Source organism: Apium graveolens, chromosome 8, assembly GCF_009905375.1.
Source record: "Apium graveolens cultivar Ventura chromosome 8, ASM990537v1, whole genome shotgun sequence".
Classification (NCBI taxonomy): domain Eukaryota; kingdom Viridiplantae; phylum Streptophyta; class Magnoliopsida; order Apiales; family Apiaceae; genus Apium; species Apium graveolens.
The window spans coordinates 26,745,403-26,764,189 of NC_133654.1; positions in this window are offsets into that span (position 1 = coordinate 26,745,403).

The following is an 18,787-nucleotide window of genomic DNA, read 5'->3' on the forward strand; positions in this document are numbered from 1 at the left end:
CCTATCTCATTTTCAAAATCATTTTTTTAACCAGCACACATATAAAATCCATTTCGTAAATCATTTCATTCGAGATAGGTAGCTTGCGAAGTTACTTTTCCCCAAAACAATTTGAAAACGGTGATTTATAACATTATTCGAAATTAATTATTTAGGTCCGAAAATACTTTACATAATTACTTTATTTATTTATAGAATTTAGGACTCAGAACATCGTCATCACCGTCCACCGTCGACTCACCGAAGTTCATCGTCAACGGAGGCACAATTTATTGGCGCCCGATATAATACGGGTTCCCAAATAAATTATACCGATTAATATTATTTCCTGCAACGAAAGTTTTAATTTCACAAATACTAGTCATTTATTTTCCTGCAGAAAAAGAGAATAGGAATTAAAATTATAACAGTTAGCCCACTGCAAAGCCCAGCCCAACAGTCAACCCAACTGCAAGGTCCAACAAAGAAACCCAACAACAGAACCAAGCCCAACAACCATGAACACAGCTGCACACACTGCACAGCCATCTTCCACCGCACACACGGCCTCACGGCCATCACAACACACACACACAACACAATTACACATACACACCATTACACAGGGGACACACATATATACCAATATATATACACATGCATAAACCAACTGAGCAACAGAGTCACCAAGCTCACCGGAACAAAATCACGGCGGCGGCGAAACCGGGGTAACAGGGGAAGCCGGAGAAGAACGCCGGAAAATAGAGAAAGAACGGGGAAAAAGAAACGGGAAAGGAGAGATACAGAGGGAGAGGGATAACGAGAGATGAGAGAAGAGAGATTAGAGATTTCGAGAGAGAGAGAGACAACAGGCCGAGTAACACAGTGAAAGGGGAAACCCCCCCTTTAATTTTTATTTTATTTTTCCTTTCTCCTGCTTACAACACGTGGCAATGCAAATACTGGGAAGCTGACACGTTGTTTTTGTGATAATTATAAAGATTTAAAAGCCTGCTTTGCCCCGGGATTCAAAATTAACGGGTTGAGGTGCACGAAAAACAATTCCCAAAAATTACAAATATAATATCAAAATGTCATAAATAACCTGAAGTTTACAAAGGCATAATTTTTGAAATTTTTAAAACACTTTTTTTAAAGTGCTCTTCGTATCCGCTTTTAAACAAATAACGAAACGACGCGCGGTGAAACGATTCCCAAAAATTTCCAAAATAATTTTAAAATTCTCAGAATAATGCAAACTTAATAAAATATAAGTTCCATGATTTTTAAAGAATTCCTGAATTAAATATGGATGTTACAAGTAAACACACTCAGAAAATCATTTAAAAATAAATAATTAATAAAATATTGATTTCTCAATTTTATAAAGTCCTAAAAATAATTATTGAAATAATAAAATTATAAATATGGAATTACAATTACCATAAAATCACTTTTACAAGCGAAATAAAATCATATAACTCACTAATAAATCACACAATTCAATCCCACATAACAACAAATCATAAATAATTAAATAACAATCAGTAACCGCTGCCAAAATCAATACACACATTTTATTTAATTATTCAAATCTTTATTGCACTTTTAAATATTAAAGTAAAAAGAAAAATACACGAGTCGTTATACCAATCCTTGGAACCCTTGAACCCTTGGTCTTCTACTTTCTAATTCTTTTCTTGCTTTGAAAGCCAATCTTTTTGAATTCCTTTATATACCTTTATCGTATTGTGAATCACCCTATGCTTCAAGATAAATGTTGTTAATGATTCATCTTATTGAATTACATTGGTTATCATATTAAATTGTTTTAGAATTGAATTGTTTTATAAATATGGACCAGATTCGTGGTCGGACCAGATTTGTGGTCATAATAGGCCAATGCGTGCCTTGGATCCAGTATATAGAGCAAAGCTGGGAGCCTTGCTCAGGGATAGTGCATGACTTATCAGCAGCCTAACCTTGGTTTTTAAAATGAAAAGTGAATATCAAATTCTAATCATTGCTTATTTAGAAACTTGATTCTTCTAAATAATTGGTTATTGTTTAACCTCAGTTATTGATATTATGACTTGCTGAGCTAGTTAGCTCACTGTTCCAAACCTTTTTATGTTTTCAACAGTTAAAAAGGAAACTGTTATTTAGCAAAAAAAAAAAGAAATTGTTGGTAACAAGGATTCCCAGTCCAGTGTGCGAGCTAGGATTCCAGGTTAAGTTGGATCGAGCTAGCGGGAGCTTTATATTATAGATGATTTATGCAAGATTGTAAGAATGATATCATTATCAGATGTAAGTTGAACTAGTTGGGATTTGGTACGATGTAATATAAGTTAAGGTTGTGGTTTATTTTCATACTTTAATATGTTGTGATATGTGATTGTGTAAAGAAGGGTCAATGCATATAATATTTTATATACAGATTTATATATTGGGTGTGTGTTGTGTGGGCCCCAAACTTCTGACCCGGTTTTGGAGGGCTTCACAGGTTTGGTATCAAAGCTACAGGTTATAAGTCACTGAAACAAGCCTAGATTATCGGGAATGGGTAGAGGGTAAGATTAGAATTAAGAAATAGAGAAATAGAATGTCGAGAGGTTGAGTTCGACCAAATAGTAGGTTTCAGTGCGATCCGTGATGAGATTCGAGATCCTTATCTAGCGATGAGATTTTTAGATGGCAGCGATGGAATATTCTTTTATCCCTGGATCGTCTGATCATTCGGAACCTTCAGTTGGAGGACCATCATTTGATTCACACCTTGCTCGTCCGCCGGTGTTAGCCATATCACCCCATGTTGCGATGGTTGCACCTTTTCCAGCTAGTATATCATTCCATGATGCGAGACTACCTATTCGAGAATCCCCCACATGCTGATTCTGGTTCTACCCGATATTCAGCTGTGAGTGCATCTTTTCTGTCTATCCTACACCTTGTTCTATACTATTAGTTTAAAACCCATCTTATGGAGTAACAGTACCTACGAGGATGGATTCGGAAGCTACAACATATTATGAGTACACGAGGTATTAGAAAAGGTGAGAAGGAACCTAGAGAGAGGATTCATGTATTCAGAAGGATAGATGCTACCAGATTATATGGAGCTACTAGTAAGTATGCCACCCATGATTATCATGTGGAGTGAGATAGATGGATTTTAAGGGAGTTTGAGAAGATTGGAGATCGAGAGTTTTCTTGGAAGTAGATGATGGTGTTATGACTAAACGTGATACGTATAGTAATAATGTGATGTGATATTGGCCAATCTTGTTTTATAAAATAGATCTGATAGACCTATTATACTTAGTATTCGTAAGAGATAATGATGGGAGTGTTACCAGAATGGAAGACTAAAAGTGAAGTTACGAATAAGGTAATATGCAATGGTAACTGGAGTTTTGTCGACCAATGAAGGCAAAATGGACCCAATAAGGGGTAGAAGATATACGAAAATGAACGAGCTTTCATCTGATTGTTTCTCCAATTTGATACCTTGTAGGGGTTGAGAAGGACGACAACCAACTCATATAGTAATGACGACCAGTTATACGATTTTCAAAATTTTAAACAGTTTTTAAAAGAGATTTTCCTGACAAAAATTTTTTTAAAAGTCCTTTAAATAAAACAAGTTTTAAAAACTTGGTTGTCAAACTACTACTTGAGTTTTTTTGTTTATTTTGTTTGTTATAAGATTCAGATTATCCAGAAGAATACATGTTTTAGAAGTTAATATGGTTCGTTTAGAAGGCCAAGTGGGCCTGCTATTATGGAGAAGATTTTATTGTTCCTAACAGGACTACAATTATTGCTTGATAAGTTTAAATGACAGAACCAATGTACGGAGAAACTATTCATCCAATTTTTTGCGACTATGAGTTTAAAGGGTACGTCGATCTAAAAAAGCTGACTAGGATCAAAGAAGATTGAGAAATTTTCAGAATTTCCTAAAGGAAGAACGTTATTAGCAAAAGAGGCGATATGTTGAACGATCAGCAGCATAAGCGAAATTTGAAGTTATGATTGTAAATCCCGTAATACTGCAAATAGAGTCGAATAATAAAAATATTGAACAGGGAAGCGTGACACTAAAGATACAAGACCTAACAAATGGGAATTCATTATAATGATCAATTTAAGAAAGCATTTCAGAGAACTTTTTAAAGTTAATATATGACTCGGAATGAGATCTATTGATCGGACAAGCGTTGAAGCTATAAACGGATGAAATGTGGGTGGCGACCAATAGTATCATTCTTTCCTATAATCCTATATATTCTTATGAATCTCGAGTACAGTATGAACTTCTTTCATGATCAGCTCTATAAAGTGACAAGAAAATTGTTGAATCTCTTTCAAATCATTCCTCCTTCAAAATATTGATTTCTGATTGAGACAAGCAGTGTTATGGTGTGACGCTTTGTCGAAATGACAAAGAGTCTGGTGGGACGCCACCTAATCATGTGTTGTATGCCATATAGTATGAAAGACTGGTCATCTTGAGTATAAATATGGTTGTCTCACTCATATCCAAATCATCACTCATTTTTTCCTCTTCAATTATGATTTCTTGATTCATGGATCTTTCCGATTATTTCCTTGTACTCTTATTCCATACAAAAGGTTTCCGATCAGAATCATATACATAAATTCCTTCTTGTGTAAGGTCTATTCTTTGACTATTTTAAAAAGGACGTGAAATGAACCCGTGTAGCAGATGGAGTTATATGATGAGTATGGATAATTGCAAGCCAATAAATTATGGACATTTACGTGCAGAGAAGAACCATTAAGCCAATAACGGGATTGTTACGAGGACATCACATCCGAGGCGGAAATCTGTATATATGATTCATTGCAAGTATGAGATTTTGGCGTGAATTGGAGTAGTTAGCGAACCGTATGAGGTAAATTAACTAGAGGAATAAGAAAGTAAAGCTGCGTATATCAGATAGGGCAAATGATTGATTGGACAACGAAAGCGAATGAAGAAATTTTTAATAATAACCAGATACTCGATTAATACATTGCGAAGATGAAGCATACCTCAATCAGGTGGGAGATATTTGTCATGAAAATTCAAGATCGAAGAAATGCTAGTTACGAATAAACTTTGAGTGTGTTCATCAAGGGATGATTGGGTTTTCCCACTCAAGTAAGTGTTATGGTAAATTTAATACCTATAACTGAGCCAGTGCAGAAGGTTTAGTATGGAAAGACATAAGGGGAGATGAAGGTATGGTGGTTTAACTGCAACAATTATTAAAAAGTATTGCCTTAAAGTCAATTGAATTCTTTCACAAGATTAGGATAGTGTTGGTTGATACCAGGTGTTGGTTATCATAGATTGAACAAGTTAACTAAAAAATGTACATTGACAAGGGTAAGTGAAATTTTAATTAGAGAGCTTGAATTGAAACATGAACTAGAAGAATTCTAGAATCATTGGTAATGGTACTCATTAGTGATGTTTTAATCAGAAGATATAAGAAAAGGTATGGTATAATAAGAACTATTCGCTATAATCTTAAGTTGAACTAAAAATATGGGTTGTACTGGTGAGTATTATGAATGGGGGTGAAATGGTAAGTTGAGAAGGTGGAAGTTGATTGGTCTACTTGTGGAATGATTGTTGGTTGCTTGATTGATTATTGGTGTCGCCTTGAGTCTGACTGGTAGTCAATAATATAAAGGAGATGCTGCCCAAATTTTCGAGAAATACCCTACTTTTAAGGATAGAAAGTATACTTCCGTGTGTTATTGATATTCCTGTTGATACTCTAAATAATTATGATCTCGGTTCTTGAAAGAGGTTGTTACAGCCAATTCGACTATATATAATTGGTCTTTGATTTTATTTAGCTAGTCACCACTTGGTGTAATTGATCAGTTAAGTGAGTTAACTGGTTAATTTTACCAATTAATGGTTAGTTAGATGGAAATCGATTCCAATTAGATTAAGTCAAATTTTGATGTGACTTTCAAATCCGAAATCAAAGCAATAAGGAATTGAGGAAAAGTAAGGACGTCGGTAGAATTCAGAAATTGCTGCAAATATATGAGTTTTTACTTGGATGAATATGCCCTTCATAATGGACAAGAAAAATAAAAAGGTTAATTGGATGGACAGGTGAGAAGAATGTTTTCAAGAGCTAAAGAGTTAAGATAAAGCAACGAGAAGGAAGGAAGGAAAGGAAGGAAGAAGGGAGGTGGAATAAAGCAGAGATTAATAACTACACCAATATGGATTTTATTATACAGTCAAAGAGATTTTATCATCTGCAACAAAGTTTTATCAAAGTACGTCTTGTTTCAAAATTGTTTTGATAATCATACAATAAATGATTTACCAAGTATTTCTGTTTCGGACAAAGTATGAGATAAATTTTTAATTCAGTTCCGATTAATGTTGTTACATAGGTTGTTGTTAAATATCGAAGGTGGTATTAATATAGATGTTTGATATTTACTTCAGAATGGGATGTTGTAAGCATCAAAGTTTGTATTAATATCTAATTTGATATAACAGCAAAATAAGTATTAATGTCAAGAGTTTGGTTTTGAATGAGCTATGAGAATGAAGAACAGAAATAGGAAAGAAGGTGTAATCAAAAGGATAATAAAGAAACTTTATAAGATGCCAGGATATAGGTAAGATATGGGTAATATGAAAGATAGAAGTAAGGTGAAAAATTTAGGAAACATTTGCAAATTGAGATAGGGAATGCATCCCAGGAGTACGATCAAGTACCGAGGGCTAAAGGAAAACATTTAGTGACGAAGAGAAAATGGGGGGAAAATGTAAATAAATGTTATACCCACCCAAGAATTAAGGCGGTACATCAAATGCTAGATGGATACATTTCGCCAGGAGACGTTGTAGTGAAATAACCTGAGAACTAAAGGTGAGAAAAGTGTTAATTGCATCATTATTGATAGGTTATCCAAACCTAATCATTCCCTTTTATTAATAAACAGTTCGTCCAATAATTGGGTTAGTTGTTGTTTGAAGAAATGGTGGTACGTCATCGAATCCGGAAATTTATTGTAAATGATCAATATTGTTTGATGTGAGATTTGACAAGAGTATTCAGAATACGATGAATTATGTCGAACCAGAATAGTATATACCACCCCTAGATGAACAGGCATTAAGTAAGGCGGAACTAAAAGATTAGAATTTGGCTACGATAACTCAAGGGATTCAAGCTACTCTGAGAATATGATATGACACATAAATGTCAAAGAAGACTTTCTGATAGTATGGCACAAAGAAAGAATAAACATTACATGTGACTAGACGTCAAGGAAAGCATTGCAGTCAGTTTCGTATGAGAACTTCTTAGAACCAAAATAAATGAAAAAATGGGTTAGAATATGCCAGTGATGCCTCCAGGTTAGTATATTTTCTTCTAAATAGTAAGAGATTTTCGCTCGATAAATATACTCGATTGTGATTCAAGGAAAATAAGATATGGTGATAAGTTTGTGCGGAAATCATATCAAGTCAAGATTTTTTTTTGTTAATTCTTAATCCTGGTATAATTTCGAGAACGTCAGGAATCGAATACGCCATGGTCTCAGTATATCATTCGCAGATGGACAGGAAGATTAAGGGAACGATTAAAGAGCCTCGAATGCGATCGGAAGCGATTACAAACTAGGTTAATTGAACAAAGAAATATATGAGAATGAGGTTCAACAACCAGTAATTATTACAAACGTTTATGAGCACGAATTACTAGAATTAGAAAGAAAAGAGGATTAATACGCATTATGCTGGTCCTTTTGGAACAGTAAAATAGAGAGGATAAGTGTAAGTGAGTTGGCTTTACCACCACACGCATAGCAAGTTCATAGGTGTGTATAGACGTATACTCATGAAGACTAATTTAGCTCCATTATATACAAAATGGAGACTTGAGTTGAGTTATATGAACAACAGATAGAGTATGATGTCGGCAAGAGACTGTTAAGTAATGAGTGATGCTGCGAGTAAAAGTTTATGAAAAGTTATAAGGTTGAGGGATCAACTTGAGAAAATGGAAGTGGGATACTTGAATGTATCAATATCTGGTCCTTAGTGTGATTCTGAGGACAGAATCCTTTTAAGGGGGAAGGATGTAATATCCGGGATATCGCGTGTAATTATTTTATCAATAAATGATTATTATGTGATTATTATGTGAATTTTGGTGAACTATCTATTGATTAATTATAATGTTTAGATGTTTATATGTGATAAAATATGAGAATGTTAATTTCAATATGTCCAGAATAAAATATAAATAAGTGTGGTATTTTTCTGGTGATTTTTGGAGTGTTATATAATTTTATATCAATTTATGAATATATTAATTATTTTCTGAATAATTACAAAACTATTTTATTAAGTCGGGAATCGTACGATCTCAACCGTTTTTACGTTTTTACAACCCGAAACTCTTCTGAAAACTCCTTCCTAACCTATTCTGGTAATTCCGGACATTTTCGTGTTTTAACTTTTTCGATCCGAATTACGGTTTGACCCATACGCGTCCCGGTGTACAATTTTCAATACGATAATTATTTCGGTATATCAACAAAACCCATATTATGGAAAGACGGGATAATATTACATTAGTTGCGTATAAAGTGTTTTATAAGAAGCCCGATTTGGATAATTATCCAATATGGGTATCAAATCGGATCATTTTTGCAGTTACTTAGCGGGTAAGTAACTAATTTATCGATCCAAAATGATTCAACACGAACCAATATTCCATAAATATATATAACCCTTTTATTATTTCATTTTATTCATATAATCATAATCGATCAGTAGAAATATAGAAAATACAGAGAAAACCCTAATTAAACGTCGCGTTCTTCATAATCAAACGCACAAACGAAGGCAATATCGAACTCCGATTCGGGCGTGCAATATATTAAATCGAAGCACTCGAAAAGTTCTTTCTAAATCAATCAACCATTCTAGTGCAGAAATCAAGGTGATTTTCTTATCTATTTATTTTAATTCAAATTATTTAATAATTAAAATATGAATTTTTGTTCTTGATGTTGTTTGTGTAATTTGATGCTTGAATCGTGTAGATCTTTTCTTCCTGGTCATTTTGGTATATTATATGACTAATTTGGAGTTCAATAACATAGAGAAATTTGGGTTTGATTCTCGAATTTAAAATTAGGGTTTATATTCGAAGGTTGAATGTTCTTGATTGATTTTGGGAATTCTTTATTTAATTAATCTGGGCTGATTCTGAAGATATCATCATGTAGATCGTGTTCAGAGGATTCAATTCCTCTTAGTAATTTGTTCGTGGTGTTGTTGAGTGAAATAATCATAGGTGGCCGAATTCTTGTGCTTCATCGCCGGCTTTAATGGGTTTTTTTTGCCGGAGAAGAGAAACCACGGCCTGTTTGCAAGTGTGGTTGCAGGGTTTAAAGTCCTGGGTTCACCAGGTGCGTTTTGGGATGAAGATCGGCTCGAACCGTATGGTTCTTGCCACTCGCGAGAGTCACCGGAAACGGTGAAACACGGCGGTTTCTAGGGTTTCGGTCGAGTTCCGGCCGGACTCCGGTTGTCTGCCCCAAACCCTTTCTGTTTGATCCATTTTTCCCTAACCCCAATATCAAAAATTTGTTTCTATAAAATAGTTTTTAAATTTAATCCAAAAATCTAATTTTAATTCCAAAAATTATTCTATTTATTTATAAATTCAAAAATAAATCTAAATTATTAATTAATTAATTTTAGTTGATAATTAATTATTTAATTAGTCAATTAATTTAGGTATTAATTGATTTAATTAATTATTAATTAATTTTAATTGATTATTTAATTAGATTTAATTATTTCTTTTGATTTAAAAATTCCGAAAAATAGTTTCGAGTTTTAAAATATTATTTTAAATTATTTTCAAGACTCGATAATTATTATAAAATTATTTTAAAGTCATATTCGGGTGTTCGAACCCTATTATTTAATTATAAATTGATTCGGAGTCCCGTTTTAATTCAGAAAAATATTCAAAAATTCGTAAAAAATACCTGGAAAATCATTTTGACTCCGAATCTTCCTTGAAAAATTATTTTGATCTAATATCTTGTGTGCTATATGCTACGTGCTATCTGATTGATGTTTTATACGCCTATGTGGTTATTGTTTGACTGTTTTAGTCATAACTTTCAATCTGTAAATCAGATTTGGGTGAAATGAAGGGTAGATAAAAGCTTATGACGTCTATGTGACAATTAGAATAATATGAGTTTGAATATTGATAGATACTTGTGATGCCTAGCAGAGTAAACGAGGCATAGAAAAGAAAGTCAGTGATCAGTAAATAGAACTGAAGCGTAGAAAGAGAAGGCGAGTGATTGATAAATGGAAGCAAGGCATAGAAAGAGAAGGAAAGTGATTGATGAGTAAAACTGTTAGATGAGTACAAGTAAAGTTGGAAATCATCTGTGATAAGGCAAGTACTTCTGAATCTTCTTCATGATATATTGCAAATATTTTCAACCTTTCTCATAAAATATTGCTAGTATTCAAATTAAATCATGTTTTATATTGCAAGCGCTTTAAACTATTCAACCTTGAACCCTGATTCTTATTGATCTTGAGCCGTAAGCCTTATTCTTCATAAACCATTGATTGTTGAATTCTCAAATACGATCGAGACACATATGATACTACTCCACAAATACATATCTACCACATACTGATTTCCTAATATTGAATTGCTTGACATACCAACCCTTATTCCTTGTTTAACAGAAGACCAATCCTTGGAACCCTTAAATCCTTGGTCTTCTACTTTGTGATTCTTTCCTTGCTTTAAAAGTCAATCTTTTTGAATTCCTTGTTATACCTTCATGGTATTATGAATCACCCTATGCTTCAAGATAAATGTTATTTATGATTCAGCTTATTGAATTACATTGGTTATCATATTGAATTGTTTTAGAATTGGATAGTTTGATAAATGTGGACCAGATTCGTGATCGGACCAGATTCGTGGTTATAATAGGCCAATGTGCCTTGGATCCAGTATATAGAGAAAAGTTGGGAGCCTTACTCGGGGTTAGTGCGTGACTTATCAGCAGCCTAACCTTGGTTTTTAAAATGAAAAGTGAATATCAAATTCTAATCATTGCTTATTTAGAAACTTGATTCTTCTAAATAATTGGTTATTGTTTAACCTCAGTTATTGCTATTATGACTTGTTGAGCTAGTTAGTTCACTCTTGCAAACTTTTTTATGTTTTCAACAGTTGAAAAGGAAATTGTTGGTAACGAGGATTCCAAGTCCAGTATGCGAGCTATGATTCCAGGTTAAGTTGGATTGAGCTAGCAAGAGCTTTATATTGTAGATGAGTTATGCAAGATTGTAAGAATGATATCATTATCAGATGTAAGTTGAACAAGTTGGGATTTGGTACGATGTAATAAAAGTTAAGGTTGTGGCTTATTTTCATACTTTAACCTGTTGCGATTTGTGGTTGTGTAAAGAAGGGTCAATGCATATAATATTTTATATACAGATTTATATATTGGGTGTGTGTTGTGGGCCCCAAACTTCTGACCCGGGTTTGGAGGGCGTCACAGGTGTCACACCAATTTTGTACATAATCTTCATGAATTCGCCCCCACAAATTATTCTTGTTTAAATATCTTCCGGTAATTGGATCGATAGATTCTCGAACCCAAGAAACACATAATTGCAGTTCTTCGGAGGGAAGCCAATTAGAACCCATTTTCTTATTTATAAATATAAATAGATCACAAAATTTGTAGGAAAACATGAGGATAAAAATATTGATGTTGCAAATGAATGTTTAAGATAGCTATTTATAGGCAAAAAAATGAACGTTGAAATAACTTATAGCCGTTAAAAGCTAAATAGTCGTTACTAGCAACAAGAGCAGCAGAGTAGGAGTTAAAAAATCCCGCAATCAGTGGATCCCAGCAATTAACGGCCATTTCCTACTCCATCAGAAATCAATGCCCAGCCTAATGAATTGATGGTCCATCAAAATTTGATGGAGCAAAACTTGAACGGTTCCATACATTTTATTCAAAGCACCATTAATAAAGTTGATGAATCAACTTTATTACACCCCCGGTGCATGTGCTCTTAGTCTTTTTTTTTGAAATAAAAGTACTTACATTTTTAAATTATATCAGAATTCAGTACATCAAGCATAAATTCAGGGACATTTCCCTTCCATTCATGAAAACCTAGCATAGAAATTGAAGCTTAGCTATGAGTTACCATGTTTACAATTGAGTGGAAATTGAATTTTCGGGGGCCACCATTGCAAGCATCTACTACTATGCTCTGGGTCCGTTTCAGAAATATATTTTTTAAACCCCAAATGTTCGGTCCAACCAATAGCGTCCTTGAGTTTGACACTCGTTCCCTGTAATAACCCCAATTTTTGGAATTTTTGAAACCCTTATGAATAGTGATTTTGCTGATTATGCTGAATAAAAAAACTTTGCATACCACACTATGTAGGGGTTCTTTTATTGTTATTCTGATATCTTATTAGCACTCTATATGATATATAAGTGTATGTAAAGATCGTCAGAATCCAAATTCGAACACTTTGATTTTTCCCGAAAATCCACCAGATAGAGAAAGAATTGAGTATAAGGTAACAGGATAAAAAGGATTTAAATTCAAAGATTATAAGAGAGGATCATAAAAAGGAATTTAATGTATTGAGAAAGGTTAAGGGAACCCAAGTAATAAGATCCCGGGTATGATCCCTCAAACAATAAATGAGAACGAAAGTTAAGCGAACCGTATAACAGATCAATGGTCATTAGCCAGGTGATTAGGAGTTAATCAAAGAGTTAGTGGAGGGTGATGTCATCTCACCAACAAGAAGAGGACAAGTGTGGGATGATGATATAAGGGGATGACTTAAGCATGACACAAAAGGAGGGATAAGTTGGTTGATTGTGAACCATTCATTCTTTATAATGGTAAAAAGTTAATTAAACAAACAAAAGGATGTCAACCAAGCAAAACAAATCAAAAACACAAAACAAAAAGTTGACCTTCATTATCCAACAAGAAGCTCTCGGCTTTTCTTCATTTTCAAGGAGAAAAAAATCAAAATCCAAGATCCAAGCATTGCTAAATCATGAGGTAATTATCCAAGGTTCCTTATACATAGATATAGCTATCCCATGAATCTAAGCTTCAATTTCATTCACAATCTCTTCCTAAAAATCATGGAAGAAGAGGGTGATTAGTGTTTTTCAAGAACTTAAAATTTTGTTCTTGAGTTTTTGTTTAGATTAAGCTTGGATAAGGACTTTCAAGGGTGATTCCAAGCTAGTTAATTGATTCTCCACTCTCCAAGGAAGGTATAACCCCTCCAAACCCTAACTTTACTTTGAATATTAGGTTTAGTTTTGTTGTTATGATTCATGAGAAGCATGATTCTTGTAGACTTAGAGTCTGGTTGGTTTTGTAATGAGTTGGAGTTGTAAATCTTGGATTATTGATTAATGAACTTAAGTATAGTTTTAATTCATGTTTGAGAATAATATAAATTGGAGAACTTGAGGTGTTGGGGCTGTTGTAGTATGGTATGGATGGATTTTGGTTGTATGAATGAATTGTGGTTGATTGGTGGTTGGTTTGGAGTAGAATAAAAATTGGTAATCGCGTAAACATAGCCGTCGTAATGTCCGATTTACTTTAGACTGTTTTTGTTCTTAAAATTAGGACCCGAGGACTCACTGTTAGGTTTAGACCATTGCCATGATTAGATAGTTCATGTTAAGAGCTTCGTTTTGATATGTGGTTCGTTTGAATCCGATGTACGGTTTAGGAGAAACGACCGTTTTAAGTAACGGCATTTCGCGAACGAACCATTACCCCTCGCCTTACTTTAAAACCTTGGTTAAGGCCTTTAAATGACTAATTGGAGTATGAAACAATTATGTAAAGTGGATTAGGCAGTTGGTAGAGTACTCGCGAAAGAATCGCCTTAAAATTCTTAATGGTTAATTTATTAAAAATGGTGGAGCCAAGGGTACTCGAACGACTTAAGTGAATCGTTAAGCGCAAAAGTGAACGTTAGGGTTCAATTGGTTAAAGTCTAGTTTCTTAAGCGACCGGGGTTTAATTCCGACTTATGTTGTTGTTCATAGGTTATCGGACCCACTCTAAGCTTAAGTCTATCCAGGAGCACTCAGGCAAGTTTTTCTACCCGTTATATTGTTGTTGTGATGTATACATATGTATATGCATTATCTTGTGATAGATGCATGATGGTTAATTAGAAAATTCTTGCGATATATTGTAGCATGTGATATGGTATATATGCATGCCTATTTCGTAATCTTGATATATATATATCTGTTGATTCAGTTGATAATACCTATGCTAGAGATAAGCGGTATTTGCGTATACCCTTAGTATAGGGGACCCAAAGGTGAACATTTTTCTAAAACCGGGAGTCGATGTTCCCGAGTATTATATATATATTTATATATATATATATGAATAGTTTTCAAAACTATTATTCGAATAAGGTTTATTCGATAACTTTATTTTTATTAATGAATATTATTTTGAATATTCATTCGAGGACTTATGACTCCGTTTATTTTATTTAATGAATATTATTTTGAATATTCATTCGAGGGCTTATGACTCCGTTTATTTTATTAATGAATATTATTTTGAATATTCATTCGAGGACTTATGACTCCGATTAATTACTAATTATTATTCTTTATTTTATTAAGGAATAATGTGTCGATAATCAAACTCACTTTTGATTATTCAAATAAAGATAGTACTTTCGTATAAGTATATCTTTGGTTATTTAATATTCATTGCAAGTATAAGTTTTAAAACTTCTACTTCAATTATTTTTATAAAGATTATTCTTTATGAGAATATTATTTAAATAATAATATTAAAATATTTTCTAATATATTGGGACTGATTTATTTCATTAAATCAGCATTACTCCAAACACTCTTTAAAGTGTTTTCGAGTCTTCAAAATGATTTTTAAAAATTAGGGCGGATCCCAAAACTCATTGTTATATTTAAGATCTTCCTTTCGAAGGGGATTTAAATACTTGTTCAAAACCTGAGGGATCCGGCTCTGTGGTGTATTTTATATTCGCAACAAGGTTGCTATTTTGATAAAAGAGTTTTTGATTACTTACCCAACACTCGGGAAGTAAAATTCTTGGAACAAGTTAATCCATTAACAGGCATCGCCTAGGAAATATCGGTGAGTTTTCCTTTCCAACTAGATACGACTTCTTGGTGGAGCCGTATCAACAAGTTTCTACTTGGGAAAGGGGGGACGAGCTTTACGTTTCAGAGTCATGGATTTCATCTGAACTAGGAGTGGCGTAAGTGGTCGAGTGGCGCCGGCCCAGCCTTATTATATTGGCCCAAATGGCCTGGAAGTTCCGCTAAGACGGTCCATTCCTTAGGAGTCCAGTGTTCGGTTGACAAGTAAATCTGATAGGTTCTCCTCTACATGTAGAAAATGGTGGGGTTGCACTACTGCGACTGATCATCGTAAGTGGTCTTCCTGGCGCGGCAAACTCCCGTAATGAGTTCATCATCCAGTTGGATATTTCTGCAACACTACCCGAAGCATTTCGGTCGAAAGGCTACGAATGGGTGGTTGTCGAAGCATTGACAGGGTTAAGCAATTATAATGGTATTTTCATCAAATGAAGTATCTCGTAACTTTATTTCATTTAATAATATTTCAAGGATTGAATCTATTCAAGTCTTATCTTGTAGTCTCATCTATGTGATGAACTTTTGAAACTGATTATAACTTGAACGGTGGTAGTTCAAGTAGTATTTGGGAAAGATATAAGTATATTGGGGTATCTTGTTACTTCATCTTTTCAACTTATATCTGGTTATTGATCATCTTATGCATGACAAAGATTTTCACAAAAACGTTGAGACAAGGTTAGATATATGAGATCACCTTGCAACGATATTTTTATACAGTTATAAACTGGAACTCTGTGTATATTATACATGGAAGAGGACTTCCAAGATTTTGAAAAGTATATATATACATACATACTGAATATTTTGTGACTTGGTCGCGTTAAGATATCAAACTTGGTTCATTTCTTCTTGACCAAAACTTTCATGAGTACTATGAGAATTCTCATATATTGTTAATTATTATACATATTATTTCGGTGGGCTTGTTGCTCACCCTTACTTTCTTCTTTAATCACACAACAACAGATAGAAAAGATGAACAGGACCAAGCTTCCAATTCGCAAGCGGTTAGGAAACGTTCTGCGGTTTTCTGAAAGCGTTGATGCCGCCGTAACTGAGGTAGGAACTACCAATAGGCTAGGCTTTCAACTATTGATGAACCAGACTTATGTATATTATGAATTGTAATAATGGCAAAGAATATGTAAATTATTCAGAAACCCTTTTGAGGTGAAATGGTTTATAATTGTGGAATAAAATGACTTGTGTTATTTTTGGGTATTCATCTCTGAGACTATAACTTGTGGTGTGTGTGTATATTGTGGGGTCACAGTACGCAGTAGTTGGTTGATTATTAAGATTAAGTATTATTAAGGGAAATGGAACTCGTGACAAACCGGATCCCCGACCCCGGATTTGGGGGTGTTACATTCCCTGCAATTTCCATACATCTCGCGCGCAAAAAACTTGATCTTGGTCTCTAAGAACAAGTGAAAAAGGATAATACGAGCCTATATTGGTATAGTTTATCATTTTAATCAATATGACTCAATTTACTAACAATTTACTCCATCATTCAGTCTGGAATTAATTGCAGTTTACATATTTTCAATAAATCATTTTAAAACCTGGAAGTTTGTAAAACATGTCATATTATAACTAATCAAACTTGTTTGTTAACGATTTAACGGTAACTTAACATTATTCTCCATTTGAAATTTAATTTTTTGTTTTACTATTTATTATTATTTAATTTTAACGATGCAGAGAAGGAATATGATGAATTAGAGAGTAACTCATCCTTCTCAAATTTCAGGGATGTAAAAATATTTTTTTGAAAACGTATCTATACTAAACTATAATAATCAGAAAATGATTTAATTTGGTTAACGGTTACGGGTGTTGGTCTCAAATGTCATTATTTGATGAATAATGGTCTTCAATATCATTTTATAAAAAAGATAGCTTCAAATGTCACTCTAAACGGAGATTCGCTTTCTTAATTAACCAAAACGTATTTGTGCATTACATTTTCCTCTTCTTCTTTCTTTTTGAGGAAATCGCAATACGTAACTCGAGAAGTAGCTTTAATTGCCGAAAACGTGAACTTCGATTCCGTTTTTGTCTTTTTATGCCAAAATGTGATCTATTTTTTTTATCATAGATAACCCGCAGCCGCTACCCTTCGGGTGCGCACTGGGTAAATCCTACGGGCTCACGCAATAGCCTGCAAACCACGGGAACCAAGGTAAACCGCATTTAAGCGACAGGCACTGGCTCAGGAGGCATAATCATAAATTTTCCTCCTGTTGGATTCGAACATGTGACCAAGAGAATAGTTATCCACTCTTTAAACAACAAAGTCAACCCTTGCGGGCTGATCCGTTTAGTTTTGAAAGAAATGAAATCGTAATATGGACTAACATTTTTTCAAAAAAAATTACCAAAAAACTAGATAATATTATGTTTTCAAGCTAAAGGGTGTTTTCCTCTTATTTTATTCATATTTATAAATATTAAAATATTTATAAACCCCGACATGAGAATTTGTGAATCCTAAAATATTAAAAACGGTTAATAATTAGAGTTTGATTAGCCCTAAACCCTAGATTAAATCAGGGTTTAGGCTCTTCCTAAATCTTAAATCTTAAATAGGTGTATCTCTAATTAATCATTTTTTTTTAATATTTCTCAAACACAAAAGGGTATTGTTAAATCCTAAAATGTTAAAAATTGTTACTTAGATGTTTTTTTATTTAATTTTTTGATATTTCTAAAATCCAAATGGAGATTATTGAAACCTAAAAAATTAAAAAATAATTGAATTAGGGCCTACGCTTTAATTTTAAAAAATTAATTAAATTTGATCAAAAAGTTTAATTAAAAAGTTTAATATTTTTGAAACCTAATAGAGAGTATGAAAATATAAAATATTAATTAAAAAAGAATAAAAACATATTTTAAGTTATATTTTATTGTTAAAAATGTAATATCAATTCTTGTTTAGGTCCCCTAATATTACTTAAAGTGGCCCGCAGGGGTTGGCTCGGTTGGTTAAAGAGGGGATAAATATTCTCCTGTTCACAGGTTTGAATCCTACGTGAGAAGAATTTATGATTATGTCTCATGAGGCAGAGCATGTGCGCACCCGAAGGGTAGCGGCTGCGGGTTAACTACGATAAAAAAAAAATTTAATTTAAAGTGATGTAATAAATCAAAGAAAAAATTAAAAAAAAAAGTTGAAAAACGTAAACAAAAGTGTCGTTTTTCTTATTTTTAAAAACTTTAACTAAGGGGTCATTTGTTAAATCTGAACAGTCATTTCTGAATGATAAAAATTTCTGGATGGTGAGATTTCTGAAAATTTGAATGAATAATGTTGTCTGTTAAAAAAATTTATACATTATGTGGACGATGATAATTAGTTTTAATATTGAATTTTGTTTAGAAATTTTTTTTATATCATTATATCAATATTAAGATTAAGAGTAGAATCAATATATTAAATTAAATAAGTAAAGGAATAACACATGTCAATCTTAACATGTCAATC